The sequence below is a fragment of the Raphanus sativus genome, chromosome 6 (genome assembly GCF_000801105.2).
Source record: "Raphanus sativus cultivar WK10039 chromosome 6, ASM80110v3, whole genome shotgun sequence".
Taxonomy (NCBI): Eukaryota; Viridiplantae; Streptophyta; class Magnoliopsida; order Brassicales; family Brassicaceae; genus Raphanus; species Raphanus sativus.
Genome location: NC_079516.1, coordinates 34,823,412 through 34,840,126, shown reverse-complemented (window position 1 = coordinate 34,840,126; position 16,715 = coordinate 34,823,412). Strand labels below are relative to the sequence as shown.

Genomic DNA, 16,715 nt, shown 5'->3' with positions numbered 1-16,715 from the left:
TAACCTCGATTTTATGTTGTCTTTTGTCTTCCCCAGGACATTCAATATTGTATTCATGATGTTCTCAAAGAAATTCTTCTCTATATGCATCACATCGAGGTTGTGGCGCAGAAGAAGATCCTTCCAATATGGAAACTCCCAAAATATACTCTTCTTGTGCCAGTTGTGATGAACACCGTAAGAATCAGGCATATTAGGGGGAACATGCCAATTACCACCACGAGGAACTGTTTCCAAAGCTCCATAGTAATCGAGTTGCTTTTCAGTTTCTTCTCCAGTTAAATATGGAGGAGGAGTGTCTCTCACAACCCTTTTGTGCCTAAACAATGTCTTGTTTCTTCGGTACGGATGGCCAATGGGAAGAAATCTACGATGACAATCGAACCAACTTGTCTTCCTCCCATTCTTCAGTTGAAACGCATCTGTCGCTCCATTACAATATGGACAAGCTAATCTCCCATGTGTAGTCCATCCCGACAACATCCCATAGGCAGGAAAGTCACTTATGGTCCACAAAAGCATCGCTCGCATAGTGAAATTCGTCTTCGTTGAGCAGTCATACGTCCTCTCCCCTGTTGACCACAAATCCTTCAACTCTTTTATCAGTGGTTGCAGGAAAACATCCAGCGACCTTTTAGGATGTTTCGGACCAGGTATTAATATGGTCAAGAATAGCAACTCCCGTTGCATGCACATCTCCGGTGGCAGGTTGTATGGCGTAAGAAAGACTGACCACAATGAATATTGTCTCCCTGACATTCCGAATGGACTAAATCCATCTGTGCATAATCCGAGATACACATTCCGGATATTGCTAGCGAATTCCGGATATACTTTGTTAAAATGTTTCCAGGCTCTTGCATCTGATGGATGTGTCATCTCACCATCCGTCTGAGTATGCTCGGCATGCCATCTCATCTTTCCAGCAGTCTGCTCTGATTGGTACAATCTTTTCAATCTGTCTGTAATTGGTAGGTACCACATCCTTTGGTACGGTACCCTATTACGTCCCCGTCCTTGCGGCTTGAATCGTGGCTTCTTGCAGAATCGACATTCTTCTAACTTCTCATCATTTCCCCAGTAGATCATGCAGTTGTCGATGCAAACATCTATCATCTCCGAAGGCAACCCAAGACTATACACCAGTTTCTGAATCTCATAATAAGAATCAACAGACACATTGTCTTCCGGCAAATACTCTTTGAACAAGTCTGCCCATTCATTCATGCAACTTTCAGGTAGATTGTGATCAGTTTTAATATTCATCATTCTAGCAGCCAACGACAATTTAGAGAGACCTTCTCTACAACCACTGTAAAGTGGTTGATTCGCCGCATTTAACATTTCATAAAACTTTTTTGCATCTATGTTAGGTTCTTCATCTTCATCATGAGCTACAAATGCATCAGTTACCATATCATGAACCCTATCAAAATCTACCATCTGCTCCTCCTGATGGTAACTAGGTTCATTATGCAAATGAAGAGCAACCGGTTCTTCCTGAAAATTGCTATTACTACTACTAGCTTCATTTCTGATCATAATTATTATAACCTTCTCCATGTTGAAACCAGATATAGTAATTTGGCGTGAAACCTCTATTTATTAAATGCTTCCAAACATTTTCACGATTTGCCAATTTCGAATTGTTGCATTTCCGACATGGACAGAACATCTTACCGCTTTCTAGGGCGAGCGGTGTGGAATCTGCTTGATGCATAAATGTCTCCAGTCCCGCAATGTATTCTTTCGTCACTCTCCCGTTAGCATCTCTATGCATATACATCCACCTCCGCAACTCGTAGACATTCCCGGAGCCTGACATTTTTTTCCTTTCACGTTTTTCTTTTTTTTTCTTGTTGGTGTGTTTAAAATGATGTTGAAACTTCCATATTTATAGAAAATTTTCGAATCTGGTAGTTGAAGTTTTGCGATGAATTTGCGAGGAAAAGGTAGGTAGCCAAAAAAAACGTGCTTTAAAATTCCTCGTTAAGTTCACGTATATCATTTCCTCGTAAAGGTGACGTAAATTTACGTTGATTTAACGAGGAAAGTATATTTCCACTTTTCCTCGTAAAGATAATGCAAGCTTTACGTGGGCTTTACGACGAAATATTGTCTTCGTTAGTTTACGAGGAAATAACGAGGTTTATTTCTTTCTTTGTAAATTCCTCGTAAGTTCCTCGTAAATTTACGAGGATTATATTTCCTCGTTAACTTTCCTCGCCAAAATGTTGTTTTCTTGTAGTGAGATATACCACATCTATCAATGGCATACATACTCAAATTTTACTTTTAAAGAAGACAAAGTCAATGCAAAATCCTGTTGGAAGAACTTTGATACATAGACGTTTGTATCTTGACGAACATTCAGAAGTCCATACAGAAATTTTAGGGTTTTTATGATGTGTGTTAGTATGAATTCTTTTAGCCAAAAACTTCTAGGAACACATACAATATCTATCTTATTAAAACAGAAACATTCTGTTGAACCTAATATTTATTTTGTAAATTTTTAAATTAAATACACTTTTATACTTTATAGTTAAATCTACATTAAATCACTAATATTTCTTTCTTTATACTACTATTCATGTTTCCAAACAATATACTTATACTATTATCAATGTTTCCAAACAATATGTTTTCATACTACTATTAGTGTTTCCAAACAATATACTAATTAATCTTATTTATTTTATATCTATCATTTTCTCTTTAAAATTTTGTAGAAATGTTATAATTTTATAAATTGAAAATAATGAACTTTAAAATTTGGATTATAAGATTACAAATTATGAAATTATTACAATTTAAATCCAATTAGATTACATATCGGTCATCCATCAGTTCAACCGGTTATTTTCGGGTTTTACTGATTTTTTTTTAATATGAATATTTTAAAACCCTAAATTGAATTGTCAGATCTCCGGATTAACCGGTATAATCACAATCGGGTTGAATTTAAAAACACTGATTTAAATGCAAAAAAATTTAAATACACACTCTTTAAAAATTACCAAAATATTTGTTAAGTTATTAGTGAAATTTTTCATCGTAAAATATTCCGCGCTTCCAAAGCACGGATTAAAATCTAGTGTATCAGGTAAATGTCAAATATATGGAAAGGAAATAATGGACTTAACGTTCCGTTTAGCGTGTAGCTACTCTTCTGGGAGTATTGTGAAATTTATTTTTTATGTTGTAATTTCTCAATAAAAATGCATATATCTACTTATGTAATAAATTTTTTTTGGAAGTTTTGAATATTAACTTTGTCATCTAATCTTCATTAATAAAATTTGTTTGGTTTACATAAAAAGTAATAATTTCAAACCTAAAACCCGAGAAACTATAATACCCCCTCCATATCAATTTCAGTGATTTTTAGAGATTTCTTTTGTTTCAAAATAGTAGTTATCTATCTTATTAAAAGAGAAGTACCCATTTAAAAATACCCCTTAGTTTTCACTTTTATTTACACTTCATGCCACTGTAGTATTAATTAAGTTTCCTATTTTTATGCTTGTCTTTTTCACTTTAGTTAATGTGTTTTCCAAAATTAAATACACAATTAAACAATACTTTCTATTTTAATATTTTGTCTTTTTCACTTAGATTAATGTGTTTTCCAAAATTAAATTTGAATTAAATACACTTCATTAATTTCTCTATTAAATCAATTTCAAATTAAAAAAATTACATTTTTATTGGACAAACAATTCATAGAAATTATAATATCAAATTTTCATTTAACGAATCTGAACGAAAAATATTATCAATTTTGAACCGAAACTAGATAATATATAAACGGATTTTTACCATTTTGATATCTAGAAAACCATAACCAAACCTGATCTGAACGAAATATTTTGGATATTCGAATGTATTTAAATCATATTTATATACTTAATATGTTAACTATTTTTAGAGTTAATATCAAAGATATAAGCTATTTTAAAGTTGTTTAAAATATTTGAAATATAAAAAATAGTCAAAAGTGAACATCTAAAATAGATAAACAATAATCAAAACACCAAAAATACTTAAAATATATATTTATTCTCATTCAAATATTCAAGTTAAACATATTTTTAATTTTTAATTTAGGTACTTTGGCTTACATTACTCAAATTACATTACTCATATTTACATGTTATATTATTTTTATTTTTAGATTTAGAGATATTTAAAGATATATAAATTTTGAAAATTTAAAAATAGTTTAAACGGGTTATCAAACCCGCAAAAATCCGAATCAAACCGGAACCAAAATTTATAAATACACGAATAAAGCTAGAATCTTTAAACTCGAAAATCTCAAACCCGAATAGATTTTAACCGAATTCGAGTGGATACCCAAATATCCACCACTAACTTAGCCAATATAAAACGATCAAATATTATAAATATATTATTTTGTATAAATAAATAAAAACTAAAAATGAAAATTAATACCTGTGCGGTCGCACGGGTCAAGATCTAGTTCTCATTATTCTAGATAGAATCTAATATATAATTGGAACTTTATGACCAATTGTAAAATGCTGTGTCTTTTTCTTATTTGTTGAATTAGTTTTTTAATAATATTTTATTTAACCAACATAAATTGTATAGAAATTTGTATTTCATAATTCATATGCAAAACTTTAAAAACCATTTATATTGATTCACGTTAATGAAGTCTGAGGTCTCATGTGTTGTCTACTTGGTTGTATTGTTGTATATGTCTAAGAGAATAGAAGAAAAATGCAACTTTCATTTGGTACAAATATTATCCTACTTTACACCAAAAAAGAATATATTATCCTACGATAGGTAGAATGTGTTGTGTACTTGGTTGTATTGTTGTGTATTTCTAAGACAATAGAAAATAATGCAAAATTTCTTTCGTTTGGTTGGTGCAAATATTATCCTACGATATGTAGCAAGACTACTTTAATCTACCATTGAAGATTTACGTGACATCAAAGGAACTGTATACAAACAGAGTTGCATTCATGCATAATGCATCAAATTTTAAATACCAAGAAAGAATGAAAGTCAACCCACAAAAAAAAATGAAAGTCAACCCACTCGCAGACTACTAGACATGAGACTTATTATCCGGAATCTGGATCCATTCCGAAAATAAAATATACAGGACGTCCGGATCCGAATGCAGATAGTAAAATCAAGAATCCGTCAAAAACGAACCGTATCCGTTGAAAAGAAACCAAATCCGGATATCTTAATTTTTAGATCCGGTTACCCGAATCCGGATCTCTATTTATAAAATATATCTTAATCTACTATATAAATAAAAATTGCGGGTGCACAAGCCCCCATAGTGGATAACCTGGCTTCGCCCCTGGTGATGGCGCGTCTTGGTCAACTCCAACCCAGTTTCAGAGCTTGTTACTTGACTTGCTTCGTTAGGAGTTTTCTTTTTCTTCTTGTTTGCAGGTCTTCATCACCTCTCTGGAAAATGGCCATTTTCTCAATTCGATTTCTACTGTCCTTTGGAGAGGACGCTTTGGCGTCGGGTCTTGCAATTCAGGTATGGACTTCATGACTTTTCTCTCCTCGAGCGCTTAAATGAAAGGAGCATAATCGACAATGAAGGAGAAGTTGGAGCTACGCTCCTTATCCGGATTAACTCTGATCGACTACTGAGAAACAAGTTTGGCCCGGAGCTGTTGCAAAATGGCTCGTCTGTGTCGTTTTTTAGACGCCTTGTTACAAGATTATTTGTTGTATACCGACTTTTGCTTCAAGCTCAGTGTTGTATTGTGTTTCCATTGCCCATTTTTGGGATTCAATAATAAAGTAATTAAATATTTAAGTAAAAAAACTTTTAACACGTTGGAAACAAAATTAATTGTGAGGAGGAAAACCTTTAAATTATACATTTTCAGGTAGAATATTAGACCATGAAAGGTTTATCCGTAATTGAATTTGGTTTATTCTGGAAAATATATGAACGGAAACAAAATTCATAACATGGAGGCATGGACCATTCGGATTTGAAATGAAGAAGAGAAGATTCTCAGCCTGGCAATGGTTTTGCAGGTGATGGCCCGGCCTTATTCAATTTTTCACTTTGCGACTGGTTTCCTTACTCCCGCGTAGTCTCGCGACCCAACGTTATGCAAACTTATTATCGATATAAAATTCAAATCAAATCAAGTTGGTTTACAGTCACAGTTTAACCACAAGAATATAGAAGTAATCTTATTGGCAAAAGTTCTCAAATAAAAATTTAAACTAAATAATATTATTATTTTATATAGGGTGGTCCACTGCTGCAATTTTAACCGGATCCTTTAACATAATCAATCAACAAGGATAACACTTTTACACATGTAGGAACGTATGAATTGATAATACATTAAAATAAAGAGAGATAGACCAGTGCATGGCTGGCCAAAAATGACGCGATTCAGTCTAGCTAACTGCATGTGCAACATTATACCTTTCTCCTCTTAACTCGTACTATCATTAATATTCCATATTTTATAATTGTTCTTGTTATATAGTAAAACCTTTTTTTAATAAAGTATATAGTAAAACCTTATTATAATTTTTCCTTTTATCCATTATTCATTGATCATAGATTCGGTTACCTGCCAGGCTACCACCCAACATCTCACATGTAGCTTTTATCTGTCTTCTACCATCTACCCCATCTCACCTGCTTATATTCTAGATTTGGCCTCTCTTGGAATAATATCTTTTGTCAAAAGAAAGCTAAAAGAATTGAAATAATTTGTACATATAAGTTGCTCGCTTTATTTTTACAGATAGTATCATTTTAACATTTATACAGATGTTAAAATTTTTGGAATTATACAACATATACTCCTATTTAATAAAATCGTTATAGTTTACATTTAAAGAGAGTGGGTTTTGAGTGAGTTAGGCAGAAACTTTATTTACAAAATATTTTTTGGTTTATAATATTTTTAGAAAATTTATAAAAAAATGTTGTAGATAACACTTCTAAAAAGGAAAAAGGTAACTCCAGAAACTATGTTTTTAAAAACGATATTGAATTAAAAATATCGAAATAACTAAGTGCCAAGTATTGGCAACGTAGAATTTGTTAAAATACTAGAAATATATAATATTTCTTTATAAAAGAGAAAAATGAAAAAAGAGATTTAAATGAATGGATACACAATTATACAAAATTCAGTAATATCTGATCAACCGTATTTAAATGTATGTTTTGAATTTACCCACTTTTGTTTTGGTTTTTACTTCTTTTTTAGATAAAATCATATATCATAAACTGTCAATATATTGTTCCATTTGTTTCTTTACCAGAATGCTACTTTTATTTTTCTATTTTCTATAACTACGTATGAAAGAGTTTGAGGCCACCAATGCAGGAAAAGGCTTTACATGTTAGAATTAAAAAGGATAAAAATAAGATTTTGTCTCTAAATGCACATGATAATTCGGTATTACTGTTCTGGAACCACCTTTTAGGTGAGATTCTACCTAAAAGAGCCTAAACTTCGATTTCATGATATCATTTCTTTTAATAAAATTGTTTTTAAGGAAACCACATGCTGGAACCAGATTGGAGTTGGCACGTTACGTGACAGGACTGTTACGTGATGTCCCATAGTCCACTCTAAAAGCTTAAGATAATGGTGGTGGTTATTTGTTAATTTATATCAGTTAAACTTATAGGAGCAACTCCAATGGTGTTACCCACCATTGGAGTCCTTATCCATAGAATATTACTTTTTCTATTTTTTCAGAATAGTTAAGGACTCTAGTATAAAATTTATGTTCAATGGTGTTATTAATATAGAGTTCTTAGGAAGTATGAGAGAATCCAGTAGTAGTGCACCTGATAAAATCTCTTTATGTGGAAAAGGTTTGCAGAAACTCATCATTGCTATCAACAATTGTCTCAACAAATATGTTCTGGGTGGAATGAAGAAGTCAATCATAAGAAAAAAGCAGTAAAAAGGCATCAGATAAGATGAAACATAGAAGTCAATCATCATATATATATTTGCTTTTGATTATCAAAACGTTGAAAATGCGTACCCGGAAGATAGTGTCAGGGAGACCGCGAATGCCAAGGAGGAGAGCAGAGCTAACAGTAGCTGTAGTTGGCGGGAACCTGCAGTTCAGTTATATACAAACAAAAGGAATCAATTCTTTAAAACTTTTACGATATCTAAAGCTTAGAAAGAGTATTGGTCTGTGTGTCACAACTTCAGGGAAACTTTTGTTACAAAACCTTAAACCTAATTTATTTCTTATACCCTAAGATCCAAGACAAAAAAAACTTAGTACACCGTCGAGCTAAACTCTGACTCTGGTTTTATGATAACAACAATGACTATAAGTGTAATGAAGTAGAGAGATATGTTACTTACCTCTCAAAGTCATCGAAAACGACTGTATCAGGAACAATCTCGCTAAAAACTGATACAACATCTAGCTCATTGCTCTCCCCTGGTAAACAACATCCATAAAGCTCAGAACTTTAACAGAGCAACATATCAGCCAAGAACAAAGTTATACATAGACCAAAGAGTAAAGACAACATTTGTTTACTAACACTTTCACACATAACAATCTTCCATCGTCCCTTCTGCACCAATCAAGATCGTATCAATGGGATACACAATACACGGAGGTAGAAACAATTTATTATAAGTAAGCAATCAAAAGAGTACTACTTGGATCAAAGCAGAGAGAGTTGCTGCAGAAGGCGGAGATTGTAGAGAGAGTGGCATGTTTTTTTTCCGGCTTCACTTCGATCTGAGTGGAACTAATAAATTATCACTGACACAGAGTAATGACATGCAATCAAACATACTCCAAACAAATCATCTCATGGCGTTCTTCTACAAATGAATTACACCAAAAGCCAAATAAAAATTACACAGACGAACTAATTTCACAAAGAGGGGAATCGTAACCTTAATTTTCGCTGCAATCCAAAATCAGAAGAGAGGGAATCGCGAGTGAAATAAAACAAAGAGGAACAGGAAGAGGAGAAGAAACTTGCTCACCGGCGGGAGAGAATCCGACGCGGCGATGCTTCTTAGTCATCTTCGGTCGAATTTTTTTTTTTCCTATACCAAACGCAAAACGAATCACACTCTGCCACGTCGCTAAGGATTGAGTCCGTTAAATCCTTATTTAAGGATTGATCCTTAGATTACTTAGCTCTAATAATATTATTCTAATCAAATGATCCTAGGTTTTATCGCCAAGGACTTGCGATGTAACTCTGTTGCACATGCTCTAACAACCACGATACAGTTACCTTCATTTTCTTTTTGTTTTTTTTTTTTGAACTTTATTCATTTTCTTTTTGTTATAACGATAACGTGCTTTTCCTAAAAGTTTAGTGGGTATATCTCGTTTTTTTAGTTGCTGAGTAAGGATCCATTCACCATTCATGAGTTGATATCCATGAATATCTTTAGTTACGTAAACGAAAATATTAGTTAGTTTTTAAACAAAGACCATCAAAACATTATTTTGTTTATATCTAGCTATCAATTTTGAATATGTTTTCGCAACAAAAAAATGCAAATATGACATTATCTTATATGACTCATCATTCTTCCTCTATTAAACAAAACGGAGTGAAAGCCACGTTGACTTTAGAGTTTCTAATTATATCTACTCTATTAAAATAGAATCCAAAATTTATCTACCTTTGAAATTATCATTTAAGTTTTGGACTGTTTCAAGTTTGTTAGAGTGTTACATAATTCATAGACCATATTGAATTAATTACAATTAGTTATATCAAATTATTAATACATGATCATTCTTAACAATTATCCGTACAATTACATGGCATATTAATTTCTGGGCTTATTTGTGAAATAACTAAGTAAAAAGAAAAATTAGATTTGTAGAGAGAAGCTAGAGAGAGATAGGAAGAGAAAAGAGGAGAGAAGGTGTAATTTTAGTTAGATTATGAATTTTTGTTTTTTTTGTTATACCACCTAATTTCCCTTAATTTTTTGCCACTAGACCCATTTTAAATAATAACTGTTGTTATTTAACATATACTACCTATTACGAGATTTTTGTATTCTATAACTTCCCATTTACTTCATATGAATCGGGATCCACCACTCTCATAATTTTTCTTTTGGCAACTACTCTCATTTATACAAAGTAAATACAACGTTACATAATAACTTAAACGCGTAAAATAAAACACTTGAACCATAACGTTTTTTAAAAAAAAAACTCGAACCATAATTTTAATTGTATCCATTAGATTTTGATCCGCGCTTTTAAAGCGCGGAATAGTATACTATGTAAAAATTTAATAAAAATTCATCAAATGCTTTGTCAAGGATGATAAAATTGTAGATCCACTTTATTAAAATCTGTCTCATTTTTTGCAAACACATTTACGTCTCGACCTTTTGAACTCATTTACTTTTAAGTTCTCAATAATTTTATCCATTTAAAATTATGCAATTGTATTGGTCATCTATTTAGACCGGTTTGAGTTTATTTTAAGTGACTAAAATCAATTAATTTTTACAAAAATATATTTGCATTTTATTTTTCTTAAAAATATTTAATTCATTTCTTAAAATTGAAAACAATGTTCAGATTTATTATTTTGAGCAAAATGAAAAATTAAATCAATGTAATTCATGTATAAAAATCTTATTATCTACGGTTGACATGCTTAGTGTGTTAAAAATAATGTAAATTTAGTTAAAAACCATAAAAGAAAATTAGTAAAAAACTGATACACGTGAAAATTTACATTGTGAAATTGAACCGTCCTCTACATAGATCAAAGGAAATCAAAAAATTATACACAATAATTTCTAACATATATTTGTGAATATTCAATAAATATAAAATTAGATATGAATGTATATATATATATATTATATTTATAAAATCATTTTTGTTAAGTATTAAATAACTGAAAGATTGCATTCTTTTAAATTAGCTAAATTTTATGTAATTTAATGCAATACCTATGATTTATAAGGAAACTCATATTTACCATGTTTTGTAAATTCATTTATTAAAATTAGTAAATGGAATATAGTCTTTTAAATATCATAAAAACCCAAAAGCAGAATCCTAAATTTTAAAAATAGGATCCTTCTTTAATAATATAGATACATTCCATCTACGAATAGAATAATATGGTTTGTGCAAAGATTTCATAAATCAATAATATTAAATTAGAAATATGTCCAACTGATATTAGTTTAGTCCAACTTAAAATAATACTGACATACAAATATAACTGCTTATATGCGCATATAAATATAATTGCTTAACCTATAATCTAACTTTAAATAACACATCATCTAAATAACAAGGCAGTTCCATAACCACTAAAATTCTATTTTTAAACACTACGAAGATAGCAACCAAAATGTTGGAAAAAATATTTCTGTTTATATTTTCTTATTCCTTTTTTACCTAATAATATAGCTTACATTTTAGTATATTTATGATATATATTCAAAGAAATCTGCTCACATTACGAATAAATTAAAAAATAAATGTGTAAAATGACTATAGCAAAAGTGTATAGTTATGCAACATCATAAATTCAATCAAATTATCAAAAACCTCTTACCAATAATAAAAAATTAAATACAACTATGATTACAAAAAAATAGAAAGATCATTACAAAGAAAATAAAAATATGAAAATAAAATTTCTAAAACCAAAAAAATATATCCGCCTTTTGAAGAGCGGGTCAGAATCTAGTTTAATCTATTAATTTATAATCTTATTGTTTATTTACAGTTAGATGTTATCGTTTATATTTGAAATGAATCAATCTATTATAAGATATATTTAAAAATGGTGAATCATTATATTTCAAATATGTAATCTAATCAATAATTGAATACTAGCAAAACAATTGAATCATTAATTTTCTCGACTGGAACCAAATGTCAGCTGGGCCATACTTTTTAGGAGTTACATAGATCACATTATTACATAAAAATCATTTCCCTCCCTTGAACTATCACACTATTTGATTCACCTTTTTTACCTGGTCAAATAAATAACTATATACACTTGGTCATTCATTTTAACTATATTAGACATTATATATATATATATACATGTATTTCATTTTACAAGAATAAAATTGGGCTATTTGCAAAATTGACTCAAAACTCAAAATCTAACACAAAATTAACCTATGTTTTTTTTTTGAAAAACTTAGTCAAATTCACAAAAGATCAAAAATTACATTAGTTCAAACATATAAAGTTTCATTAGAAGTCTTGTGGGAAGTCTTCCGGAAGATTTATTCTCAGAAAACTTCACGGAAGACTTATTTTTAAAAGACTTCTCGGAAAACTTAAATTTAAAGCGGGAAATTGAAATATAAGCAGGAAATTTAGGCGGAAAACTAAAATTTAAGCGTAAATTCAAATATTTTAAGTGAAAATTGAAATTTCAAAATTCATGAAAGTTAAAAAGTATACCCTATAATCTTTTGTGAATTTGACTAAGTTTTTTTGTGAAGTTTTTTTCTTAGTTGTAGTAAATTTGACTAATTTTTTGTGTTATTGTGCTTTGCAATTGGAGTTGAATTAATAGCTTCAATAATGTCAAGTACTTTTGACAAGATAATATTGTAGATGAACATATTTACCAAAAAAAATTATTAGTATTTTTTCAAATTTACAAAAGAATTCACAACTAAAAGAGTACACATTAAAATAAAAAAAACAAACTTTAAACAAAAATATTATAGATCATTTTTCTACAAAAACAAAGCTTGAACTCCACTCGACATGGGAGAAAACTCTGTCAGAAGACTTCCAGGAAGTTGTCTAGTGCATTAAATGTTAGAAGTCTTCCGAGAAGTCTTCTAAGTTTGTCTCAGATCTGAATTACCTGCATATCCAAAAGCATTTAAATGGTTTCAAAATATAGGAAAAAATAAGGCAAGAGCTTAAAACAACCAAAAGAGTTTTCAAAATGTTAGAGTTTTAGGCAACAAGAGGTTACCAACTAAAAAAAATGATTTATAGATCTACTTTTAAATGAGTGGAATATGAGAACCATGTAATGAAAAACCTACAAAAGTTGATGAATTAGTTAAAATGACATGTGACAAAAAATGATAAATTGATATAAAATTTGGTGTTTTCAAAAAATGATAATTTGTGAAAAATGTAAGAGTTTTAAGCAACCAGAAGATACCAAATGAAGAAAAATCAGACATAGAAACTTATCAAAACACTCATATTTATAATTGCAGATCAGAAGACATGGGAGAAAACTCCGCCAGAAGTTTTCTAGAAGACTTATAGGAAAATTTTCCAGAAGACTTACAGAGAAGTCTTCCAGGAGACTTAAAGGGAAGTCTTCCAAGTATGTCTCAGATCTAAAAATCTGCATATCCAAAAGCATTAAAATTGCTTTAAAACATAGAAAAACTTCAAAAATAAGGTAAGAACTTAAACCAACCAAAATAGTTTTCAAAATGTAAAAGCTTTAAGCAACACGAGGTTAATATGATTTATAGATCTACATTTAAAGGAGTGGAAGATGAAAACAATGCAATGAAAAACTTACAAAAACAAAATAAATCAGTGAAAAGATATGAAATAACAATAAATTGATATAAAGTTTGGTGTTTTTAAGTTGAAAGAGATTATAAAGGGGTTGGAGAGTTTTAGAATGAGGAACATTACATTTTTGTTGCAGCCATTTGAGAGGAAGAGAGAGGATGTGTAAATTTTCTTTATATAGGGAGACAAAATTTCCAATAAGGTTACATATTTTCAATTTAGAAGATTTACTTAAAAGTCTTTTAGAAATTTACTATTCGCGTAGAAGGCTTCAATATTTTTAGCGGGAAACTAAAATATTTTTAGTGGGAGTTAGAAGACTTTCAGAGAAGTCTTCTAACCGATAATACTAATTGCCAGACGACTTCCCTGCAAGTCAAGGGAAGTCGGCTAGATCCTAAACATAACCCCTAAACTAACTTAACTAACTAAACACTTCATAAAATTAAATAAAACTTAAAAGGTGTTTACTATACACAGAAATAGACACATATAGGTAAAAATATTATTTTTCAAAAAGCACATTCAAGCGTTTCAAAATCTAACCTTAAGAATACGTATAATACTACAACATATGTTATCAAACCCTAACCAAAGAATACCATGATTCACTACTTTCACTCATCTATATTGAAAACAATTCAATTTTATTATATTTTGATTTATATCACTTCAAACTATTTATAATTACATGCTTTTAATTTTTCACTTATCAAAATATTCTTTTACAAAATTTATAAATTACTTTTAAGATCAACTATACCAGAAGACTTCTCTGGACGTCGTCTAGACGACTTACAATATCTCAGAAGACTCATAAGAATTCCTGGAGTTATATTCATAAAAATGAATTCGTTTTTTTGATTGGTCACAAAGGGCTGACTATAATTTCACAAAGCTTTTAAGTTAGTTTTGCATTTGATTCAAGTTTGGGTATAGTTTTTCATTTAAAATCAAGTTTTGAGTCATATTTGGCAAAATCCCCAAATAAAATTTGGTTTTGTATATTATATATGATCATGTCAAATTATGTAAATCAATTAAGAAAACAAAAAGGTATGATATAATATATTTTACGAAAATTGCCTACAAATCAAAATTGATTATACAAAATATATACAATATATCTTATTTATACATTTTATAATATTTACAATATAGTTAACGAATATCTAAAAAATATTCTATGTTAGAGAATATTCATCATAGATTTTGATAACAACCTATTTTATAACAAATCTAAGTAATAATGCAATACTCAACTACTTTGTTAAATATGATAGAAATAAATAACAGTTTTATGAAATATACATATCAAATTAACCTGCTTGATTCAAAATATTATAATATTTTCAGAGTAATATATCTAACTGTAACACTAAATTCTTATATTAAATCTAAAAAATAATTTACAAATCAAGTAGTTTGATCTCAAATCAAACCTAGAACTTAATTAAATCTAAAAAATAATTTACAAATGATTTGATATGTATATTTCATAAAACTGATTTGTAAATTATTTTTTAGATCTCAAATAATTTACAAATCAAGTAGTTTGATTTCAAATCAAACCTAGAACTTAATATTTTAAGATCTATCAATTTACAAAAATAATGCAAAAAACATTGAATTTATAATTTAGTTTTTTTTTTAAAATCCAAATAATTGAATTTGAACATTTTAATCTCATTCTCTTTATTAAATTTTTTATTAAATAAACATAAAAAACATTATCCGTGTTTTAACGCAGGTTTTATCCTAAAAGGAAAGTAAATTAAGGTATGTAAGTTGATAACTTAATTATAAACACACATGTGATTTGAGTTCCCTGTCCCTAGACATAGACATAGCATTTGATACGGTCCCGAAAGTTTAAATCGAAACCGACCAAAAATTACTTAATCCAAAACCGAATCTGTGATTTATAAGTATATAATTAGGTATGAAATTCTTCTATTCAAAAGAATTGGAACCGAAAAAAACTGATCTGAATACCCAACCAAAACATGAATATCCAATATTGTAACTCCATGTGTTTTATTTTCTATACATTAGTTTATGTAATTGTAATATTTTTTTGTTTACTATCTTCATTATTGTTTTATAATATTTTTATGTAATATAAAACTTTAAATGTCAAATTTAGAGTTTGAAAACATTTAACTTCAATTAATAATAGTTTATTTTTCTTAATTTGCAAATTATATACAAATATTATGTATTTCGGCTAAATTTCTAAATACCTGAGCTGGGTAGAACCCACTATATACCTAGAAATTACAAGTATTTTACATGTATTTTAGTTATAGGTTCGAACCAATTCAGATCTGGGAAAAGATCGACCGAATCTGAACCGGAAATTTTCAAATAGCTAATTAGATTCAAATGTCTAAGACTTCAAAAATTCAGACTCGAAAAAAACTAGCCCCGAACCAGATTCGAATACCTAAATGCTTATGTCTATCCCCTAAGCAAGTGCGATTTGCATATACAGATAAGTATTAACCAATATGTAATGATATAACACAAACAAAACCACATATGACCTATATATATAATAGTATCAATGTTAGCAATCTATAGTCTGGAAATACACTGAATGAAAGAAAACTCTTTTTGTTTCTGAAAAAAGGGAAAAACAATCTTAATTTAATTGTATTCGAACATGCCTGCCAGTTCTGGAAACGAGAAGTGTCAACATTCGGTATCTTTATGGGCGTCATCGATCCTTTTATTTTTCTGTCACATTTCAATATTTTTGTCTAAATTTCTAATAGACCGAAATCAGAAGGGTTCCGTTTGGTTTTCTAAGAACACGGATTGTAAGTGGGGGCTTTTAAAAATCATAAAACTGAAGGATGAAATGCTAAAATAAAAAAGAATAATATTAATGATGACACCAAACCAAACCAAACCAAACAATTAGGTATGGTTTTGTGTCTGCGTCAAAGACTGCGTGATTGGCACATCATCTGCTTTTGTGTGACCCAGTCACGTAGGTTTGAGATAAATCTAATTAATGTTAGGAAACAGTTTCAGTAATTCGGATTTGATCGGATAACAAATACTGATACTACTAGACTAGCACTAATAATTACCCTGTCCCATCTGGTAATTAAACCTAGTTGTTACTGGATGCATTCATTACAAGAAGT

The 16,715-nt window shown here is 29.8% G+C and overlaps 1 long non-coding RNA gene across 2 annotated transcripts; it reads right to left on the bottom strand.

The window, feature by feature from the left end:
- Positions 1–5,742: 5,742 nt before the first annotated feature.
- LOC130496670 (uncharacterized) lies at positions 5,743–9,251 on the bottom strand. Of its 2 annotated transcripts, XR_008935832.1 has the most exons (6): positions 8,931–9,251; positions 8,688–8,769; positions 8,567–8,599; positions 8,382–8,460; positions 8,047–8,122; positions 5,743–7,920 (listed from the first exon to the last, which is right to left on the bottom strand). It is a non-coding gene; the product is annotated as an uncharacterized LOC130496670 (long non-coding RNA). The 2 variants fall into 2 exon arrangements; XR_008935831.1 differs by having other exon boundaries at positions 8,688–9,251.
- Between the last annotated feature and the right edge of the window lie 7,464 nt (positions 9,252–16,715).